This window comes from Centrocercus urophasianus, unplaced genomic scaffold, assembly GCF_019232065.1.
Source record: "Centrocercus urophasianus isolate 14NV4802_14NV808 unplaced genomic scaffold, USGS_Curo_1.0 seq_6, whole genome shotgun sequence".
Lineage (NCBI taxonomy): Eukaryota > Metazoa > Chordata > Aves > Galliformes > Phasianidae > Centrocercus > Centrocercus urophasianus.
The window spans coordinates 227568-236607 of NW_024885199.1; positions in this window are offsets into that span (position 1 = coordinate 227568).

The following is a 9040-nucleotide window of genomic DNA, read 5'->3' on the forward strand; positions in this document are numbered from 1 at the left end:
AATTGTCAGGGGGACCTGGCTGGCCCTGGAGGCCAAGGGGGAGTCCAAAATTCTAATGATACTGAGGAATAAAGGCCAACCCTCTCAGATTATAAGCATGTGAGCTTTTCCCTCTCCTCTCCTCCACCATAGGCAGCTCTGCCCCTGTATGGTCACCCCAGGAGGAGTAATACCTTTGTTCTGTTTAAAGCCCTCTTCAGAGCAGACACCACTACTGGGTAAAAAGAGGTGAGTAAATGGTCAGCCCAAAATAGGACTTGCCTGAAAAATGAGCTGAATGAAATAGAAAGCACATGAATGGCTGTGAGGATGGCCCATTTGCTGTCACAAACATAGACAGCTCTGAATCATGTGTGACTCTGAAATCTGTCAGTCCAAGAGATTGACAAGGACACATTGGCTTGGCAAGGCCCTAACTGCACACAATTTTCTTGCCACTCAGCTTGCCCCAGGGCAATGCACCAGCTCCCTCCAAATGCAGGGTTACTCAGGGCCTTGATCTGGGTCTTGTTTCCTCCTGCTCAGCTTCTGGCACTGGTATTGTCTGCCCAGCCAGCCATCCCAGAAGGCAGCCCTCCCTCATCAGTCACCAGTTCTGACACAGGATCTGTCTCTGACACCCACTCCTCCTTTCCTCCCTTCTCCCAGCCTTGCTGTGGTATATCAGCACCCCTGACATTATGCAGCCCGTGTCAGTGATGCATCCGTCCATCCATCTGCCATGAGAAGTGACCTGCTCACTATGTCCCTCCACCCTTCAGTCGGGCAGGAGTCTGCCTGTCTGTTTGACTGCAGGCACAGTTGTGCTTTGAGGCAGAAAATACAGAGAGCATGTGACACCAGAGGCAACACATAAAAAGCAGCTCATGGAGGCTGTCGGAGGACCAAGTTGTAAATCGGGCTGCAAGGTACAGTAACACAGTTCCTATTCAGAGGCTTTGCCTGTGGCAGTCTGTCACACGTCAGGTCACTGTCATATGGGAGAGTGAGTGAGGAAACTGGTTGCCATGTGGTGTTCGGAGGCTAAAAGCTCAGCTTTTATGGTTTGTGATGCAGCATGGTCCCTCACAAGGCCAATGAGAACTCCCAGCTGTGAGCCAAGGCAGCGTTGTGGGATGATATCAGAACTGCTTTGGGCCTGGACCCAAGACAACATTTGTAGGCTGGGTGCTTACTGTCTTGCTTCGTGTCATCTGTCCTGTTTTGTGCCTGCACATGGGAGCTCAGGTTACCCAGAGAGCAGTCAGAGCTTGGAAGGGCACATGTCTGTCTGGTGGTGGTGCTGGGCCAGGTGAGCTCTGCTCATCTCCTCAGCCCCAAGCAGACAGAAACTTCATTTGAAGGTGTCTGGAAGAGGTGAATTAGAAGCCCAGTTTGGTTATCTGCAGGTTAGGTCTTGGCAGTTTCTTGTATATGACTGAGTGCTTGGCACGTGCTCACGTTTTCCTGCTGCTTCCTAAGATGCAATAATTGATCCAGTGTGCAGAGCTGACAGAGGGCTGGGGAAAGGGACGTGCAATAGTTGTACAACTATCTTTTGTGACCATGTCTGCTCCTTGACTCCATTCTTCTTGAGCATAAAGCTGGAGAAGAGCACAGGATGGATAGCATTCTTTTTCACAACAAAGGTCCCTGGTTCCCAAACTTCATGCACAGGCTGTACATCTGTGTTTTACCCTCGTCTTTATTACTTTCAGTTCCACTCCTAACAGGCAATTTAATGACTGAGTTGCAAACCTCAGTGTGCAGAGGGCCAGAGCTGGCTGTGCTTTAGGGTAATACTCTGTGGGTGAGCAATAAAATCTGCCTACATCATAAATAAACCTGAATAGCTTATTTTGGCAAAGAATTCTCATTCCTGACAAATGCAGTTTTGAGACAGCCAATTACCACTTACTAATCTAGGATGAAATACTGTTGGAAACTGACATCCCAAGTCAGCTCTGACACAGCATTTGGTGGATTTCCAGTGGAGTCTTCTCTCACATGTGTGATAGGAAATAATCTTTATGAGGGCTGTCAAAGGGAAGGGAATGCTCAGGCTTACAAATCACTGAAGCGGGTTATGGGAAAGGGATGTGTCAGGATTGCTAAGTAAAGCCTGTTACATAAGGCTGCCCGTTAAGTTTGAGGTCTGTTGAGTGAGGCATTTTCAAGTTTATCAGATGGATTTTTAGCATCTCCTGTATTTATCTTCTTTTTGAAGCAGAAGCTCTTGTTCTTCTGCAGCAGGACCTCCTGCATTTTGCAGTCTAAGTATGCATAAAGGCGTATCAGTGTGATTATTTGGGATGTGTCTCTTGCAACTTTAACATCTTGAATCTGTTGCTCTCTTTTCTCAGCAGACTGTGGGCCATCACAAGCTCACACCAACAGGAAGATTCTTAGCTACTGAGGGAAGGTTAGGAGATCCTCATTTCAGGTGGCTGCTGTGATGCCAAGGAGCTGAGACTCCAACCTCATAGAACTCATTTCTTCAAAGTAAAAGAGTTAAGGAATAACAGCTCCATTTGAGTTACCTGATTTCTTGCACAATACACAAAATGCAAACCTTCCTGCCATTTTATCCTGGTGTGCCTCTTCCCATGCTTTCTTTACAATTGCTGACTCAAGCTCTGACCCATTTGTGTACACTAGATCCAGGTGATTCTCAATAGATGTCTCCTACCAGAGGAATCCTTTGCTGATGAGCAGGACCTGGTGTGCATCTGATCTCTGTTTCCAGCCTGGCCTAATGATTCCTAATCCTCAGTGAATGGCTTCTAGATAGCTGCTGCCATGGAGGGATGCACACAGATATGTGGGCAGCAGCCCCCAGCTGCTCTCAGCCTCCCCACAGGGACACAGCCTCGTGCTTTTCACCTGGAAGCTCCTAAATTCACAGTACAGGTGAGCTGGTGCTGGAAGTGTGCTCAGTCCTTCTCTTTTATTCATAATACCAACTCTAAAGAATTCTTTCAAAAAGGAATACCTTTTTTTTGAGACTTATCCTTAAATCTGCTCTCTTTAACTGAATCTCAGTTTATCTGATCAGTTAGTTAACCTTAATTATTCTTGAGATTGGTTTCAAAACAATGAAGCTGTGGTTTCATTCAGGGCTGTTCAGCTGTTTTAATGAATTGAGGAGGAAGCGCGACCTGCAGAAAAAGCAGAGCTTCAGCTGACTTGTGAACCATTGCAGAATTATGTTTATTACTGCCAGATTTGTGCAGCACCATTACTGGTATGGACTGAAATAACAACGAATAGGAGGCAGGTGCCTCGGGTTCCCATTAAAAAAAAAAAAATGATCTGGATGTCTGGCAGGATAACAGCCCTGTGACAGCCTGCACCTACCAGAGGGGGGAGAGATCAAGTGTGAGGGAGAGAGGCAGAAGGCGAGGCAGTGAGCAGCTGAGGATCCCAGGGACCCGGTGCTGATCCCACAGCTGAGCACGGACTGCAGGAGCTGCAGCTTCACCACTGAGCACACTGCAGAGAAGAGGGGGACCTTTAGGAAGTCGTGTGCAGGTGAGGGCTGCGTGCCTGTTGCAGTGAGTAGCTGGGGTTGCTGTGAGCTAATGGCTTGTTGGAGCTCCTCGAGATCGCCTTCAGGAGAGGGGATCAGAGGGAGAGGCAGATCCTGATCAGCTCGCGTCTGCATGAAGGGGAGCTGTGAGCCCTTTGTAACACTGCAGCTCCTGGGGCAAGCAGAGGTTGAAGGGGAGAGAAACGGTCACTCCTTGCATCGCGGTTGTTTCTATTTGGATTACTTCTCTGTTGGATGCTGCCATGACTTTTTAGCTCTGGATGAGACTTATCTTGTTCTGATCTATTCCTTCTGGATGGGGAGAGAATTTGACAGAGGACAATCTGCAGAAGGAAGGGGGGCTGCGTTCCCAGCAGTGGCAACCTCTGGTGCTTCTGTGGGTGCTCAGCATTGACTTCTGCAGGCAAAGATCAGGCAGAGCACTACAGGAACAGTGTTGAGATGTATGTTATGTGAAAACATTACGTATACGTGTTGAAATGTTATGTTTGTGCATCCTGCGAGGAAGGCAAGAAGGCTGCACGTGCTGCGGCCTCGTGGAGTTCCACAGAGATTTCAGTATCATCTGTTTCACTAACAGATTTCCTTGCAGGTGAGGGTGTGGTGTATTAAATAGTTTGTAGTGTGAAGATTGAGGGTATTTTTTAACCTGTGGCTATTGGTAGGTTGGGCAAGCAAATCAGAAGGGGGGTATTTGTTATCTGTTCTAGTTTGAAGTGGGGAGGAATGGGAAAAAGCCACCTAAGTTGAATCCCTTGCGGCACCTGGATGTGCACAACTCCCACTGAGGCTTTCAGTGTTTGCTGCATTTATATAAGAACAGTTGTTATGAGCAAAGAAGGCACTCATACACCTCATGCAGAGGTAAGAAAAAAAAAAAACAAAACTGTTTCCTGATCCACCTGGGTTGTAGCCACATCTGACAGAAAGGATGTCCTGAATTTCATGTGTGTGTGACCAGCAAGAGCAGTACTGTCAGAATCACTTGACTGAATGTTGTATGTAGGGCTGCAGGTAACCCTTTGCCTTCACTGAACTTAGACCTTCATTCCATTCTCTTTGCCCTTCCTTAACTGAGCGCAACTTTTTCTCGCTTATGTCAAAGTAAAATTTGAACCTGACTTCTGAATTTTGCATACCTTGCTCGTTGCTTATCCCTAAATATTTCTGTCCCAAGGCCTCCCTGTCATCCCCCTGACTTTCAGTGGAGGGAACAACTACCTGTGCTGCAGAGGAATGCTGTGGCTTGGCTGTAGTGTGAGACTGGCTTTCGACCCTGTCTGTTGGTGTACAGGAGAACATAGCCAGCTTTTTGGAACCACCAAGTCTTGTTTTCTTCACTTGCTATGCCTGAGCTGTGCAGTGGGCACCAGTGGCTCTAGGAAGAGCTGCTTCAGTCATCACTCAGAATTGGTAGGTTTCATACTGATATACTGGAGAGGACAGGAATTAAAGGAAAACCAGAAAATTGGAAGAATTGTGTTTCTAATATCTTTTTAAATTCAGTCCTGGAATATCTGGCCTGCAGCTGTTACCTCTTTGATGCTTCTTCACTGCCCCATGTTAGGGGAACGAGCTTGCTTCCTTGGAAAATGCATCTTGTTTGCGTTGCAGGCAGTGGGAGCTGCTGAGTGTTGCAGGTTTTTTCAGCAGGATGCAGTAGATTCACGGCTGGCATGCAGGGGTTAACAGGGCTTTTGGGTGGGCGGGTTGAAAACAAGCTGTGAAATGGAAGAAGGTCAGCCTCTTGGAGGGGTTTGCTCGGTCACAGATGGTTTTAAGTTATCAGTCTGTCTGTAGGGGAGGTTTCCCTTCCCTCTCCCCAATACAACTTAGGTAAACCAGGACTGGAAGTAAGGCAAAGCTCCATAACAAAATGGTTAGGTTCAGAGAAGCAGGCAGAACTGTGACTCTTCTGGTCATTGCTAGAACCTGCTATATAGCTAGTGGTACAAGCTGACTCCAGGAGCTAATAGCTGTTTGTTGCTTATACCATCAGTAGTGCAGTGTTCAGTATGGAACGAATCGCTGGGAAGGAAGGGAGCATTCATGGGAAAGGGAGCTGCAGGCAGCCCTGGGGCTCTGGCTGGCTTTGGGGCATTCCTTGGGCTCAGTCTGCAAGCAGAAGGCTCTTGCTGAAGTAGGTGAGAGCTGCGTTTGGATTTCAGTAAAACCAATACATGCTTATTGCAGGAGTGTTCCCATACTTGACGTGAAGAGTTACTGTCTTGAGATACTTGGTAGTGACTGGTTTTATTAGAGGTGCTTAATGCTCAGGCTGCAGCGCATGGTCCACAGAGTGATGCAACTGCTGCTCTGTGCCAGTGAGAGGAGCGTCAAAGGAAGGATTCTTGGGATGATTGTGGGTCAGGGCCAGTGGGAGGAAGGGGCTTCAGGAAACCCAGTAGAACACTGCTGGGAAGTGCTGTCTGCTGTGGTTTTTCCTGTGTGTTCACCCCCCACTGACTGTAGATTTTAGAACTCTGATCAGTTAGAACATCAAAGGAAAACTTTATTCTGGTTCTTGTAGCTTTCCAGTATGCAAACCATAGACTAACTGCTGGAGCTAGCTCTGTATCTCAGAGTTGAGCATGAGGTTTTAATGTGTGTTATGAATTTAAAGTAATACATGGTACACAGGGCAAAGTTGAAAAAAATAAAAAATAAATGTGCTTTCAAACAGGAGTGAATGAAAGGGGAACCCCAGAGTGAGCAGCCCTGGTCGTGTGTTGCGCTGCTGGGATGGATTTCAGTCACAGACTGGCCAGATCTCCAGGCACAGCCAGCTTTGTGGAGGAGCCTTTGCTCCCTAGCTAGCTTTCTGGTGGAGGAAAGAAGGTTCTCATTTTGCAAGGGTAGATGGGAAGCAGAAGGTTTTGGGGTGCAATGTGCTGCCCTGGTGTTGCCATGATAAACCTGCCTGTGGGAATAAGTGGCCTTGTTGCTGCCCATGGGAATGGGAGTCAGTCTGTGTTTGCACTGGAAGTCAAAGGCTGCAAAGGGAAATGTCTGCTTTGCCTTTAGCAGTGAAACTCTTGCAGAGGGAACTGTTTCCCTCAGGCATCTCAGTGGTCTGGTCTGTGTTGCTCTAGTATGAAGACCAAGCCCAGACTTGGTTGCTCAATTAACAGATGCCAGAATCCCTCATTTTTTTCCTAATGAATTAGGAGATTTCCTAAGGACTTGTGACTCTGAGGCTACTGGTGTGTCCTACAAAACTTGGATGTCCGCCTTGTCCCTTCCTTAAACTATGGATCCACACGAATATTTGCACCTTGAGACACAAAGTCTTGACCCAAGTGGCACTTGGAAATCCAGCATGGCCTTGACTGATGGTCGCATCTGACCACGCTGGCTAGCTGCCGTGTTTGAGGCTTGCCAAAGGCACCAGGTTCAAGCATGCTTCCCATGCTGCAGTGGGACCCAAGGGTGTATAATCCTATAACCACAGACAGCACCCTATAGAGGCATCCTGGTGAGGCTGCCGCTGAGTGCAGGCTTGGCTTCCAGGAGAGTGGAGAGGTGAGGAAGGAACAAGAACGTATCATTTCTTTTGGTATTTCTTAGTGATGTTTAGGTCAGACTAATGGGGGATGTGGCTTCTTCCATACAGATTGCTAATATCTGTGACCAGGAGACCTCTTCAACTGCTATGAAGAGTTCTGTGATCTGAGGCAACGAACCAACAGCTCCTGGGAGGAGCAGAATCGAATTAAAGCAGGATCAGCTCAGAAGCTCGACCTCTAAGGCAGTGAGTTTGGTCATGTCTCCTGGGATACGTGGCAGGGGTGATACAGAGCTGGGAGAATGAGATGCAGCCATCGCTGCCATGGTGGGCCCTGCTCTGTGATGCTGCTGTCTGAAAATTGTGAATGTTCTGGATCTTCCCAGTGTCCTACAGCACACACTGATTTCCCTGGTAAGATGGCAGGCTGTTGGAGTTCTGCTCTGGTTGTCCCATGGAGCACCATGTAGCATTGGTATGCTATGGTTTCTGATCTTGGAGACATCTTGTGATGGCAAGCAGGGGATACGTTGCCTTGTCTTCTGGATGCTTAGTAAAAGTGATGTATTTGCTCTGCAGACCTTGTTGCAAGTTTATTGACTGTGTGAAAATGCGTGTCTGTTATGAAATTTATGGATGTATTGTGCATGTTGGAAGGGACAGACTGGCTTGAGCTTGAGTTGCCATCCCATGCCTGCTTCACCCAACTGCCATAACCTCAGTGTCCTGTTCACAGCTCTTAGAGCACCACTGTTCTGATTCACGCAGGTGATACAGATGGTGTGTGAGTCCTGTGGGTGTTTTGTACCAGTGCTCTTTCACAAGCACACAGCTATATTGTATCTGTGCATAGAAACTGTGGGCAGCGTGAGCCATCATGTTATAATCCCTGAGGCAGGAGGGAAGATGGAGTCAAATATAGATTTACTGGAGGAATAAGTCACACAGAATCTGATCCATGGGCGTTCCTCCCCACTCCACACAGGACCTCCATTCATCACTGCAACACTTGTGACCTGCTCAGAAATTTTCATGAAGTCATCGCTTCTACAGTTGCTGGCCTTCAGTTTTGTGTTTTTAACAAAGAATGAGATTTTTCTTCAGGAATCTTCTGAAATAGGAGGATTCAAGCTGCAAATAGTGCTCAAAGTTGGGTCAATACAAGCCCAACCAAAGCTGAAAGAGGAGTTTTAAGTACAAGATTCTTCTTCTCAGTGAGTATCTGGATCTGCTAATGCAAAGTTCTGGAATTTGAGACAGAACATGCAACGGTTTGGTGTTTGGATCACTCACTTGGTTGGGGATCTTTTGTTTTCTATATGAATTACAAAGAGAAATAGAATCTTAGAATGGTTTATGTTGAATGGGACCTTAAAGACCATCTGTTTCCAAGGGTTGCCAACCAGCAGATCAGGCTGCCCAGGGTCCCATCCAAGCTGGCTTTGAACACCTCCAAGGATGGAGCATCCACAGCTGCTCCACACAACCTGTTCCAGTTCCTCACCACTCTCTGAATAAAGGATGCTGTGTCTGTTACTGTTTATTTTCTTATAATGGTCTGCATTGATGGCTTTGTGCCATGTGTGTACTGTGCTTGCACCAATGTCTGCAGTCCATCCTATGCTCCTGGACCCATTCCCTGTGTGTCAGTCCCTTGCTGCCTGTCACTTCTCTTGGATTTTACCTAACTTTGTTCACCAGTCTCTGCCAGCCATTATGTCACCTCTTTTCTGTGCCTTCCATGTCTGAAGCTCACAAATAACTACTTGTGATACTACCAGTACAGCTGAACCCTGGGACTCCCAAATGTTTTGGTATTCTTAGCTGATACGTGACCCTATCACAAGTGCCTGCTTGAGTGCAGAGGGAATGGGCTCCTCAGTTAGCTCATCAGATTGGTGGACAGGCAGGATGAAAGGCAGACCTCCCATCTGCTTGATTTTGCTGGTTTAAAGATGTTGTTGGTAGTTGTCAGTGGTCGAGGGCTTGCTCTTGCCCTATTGGGA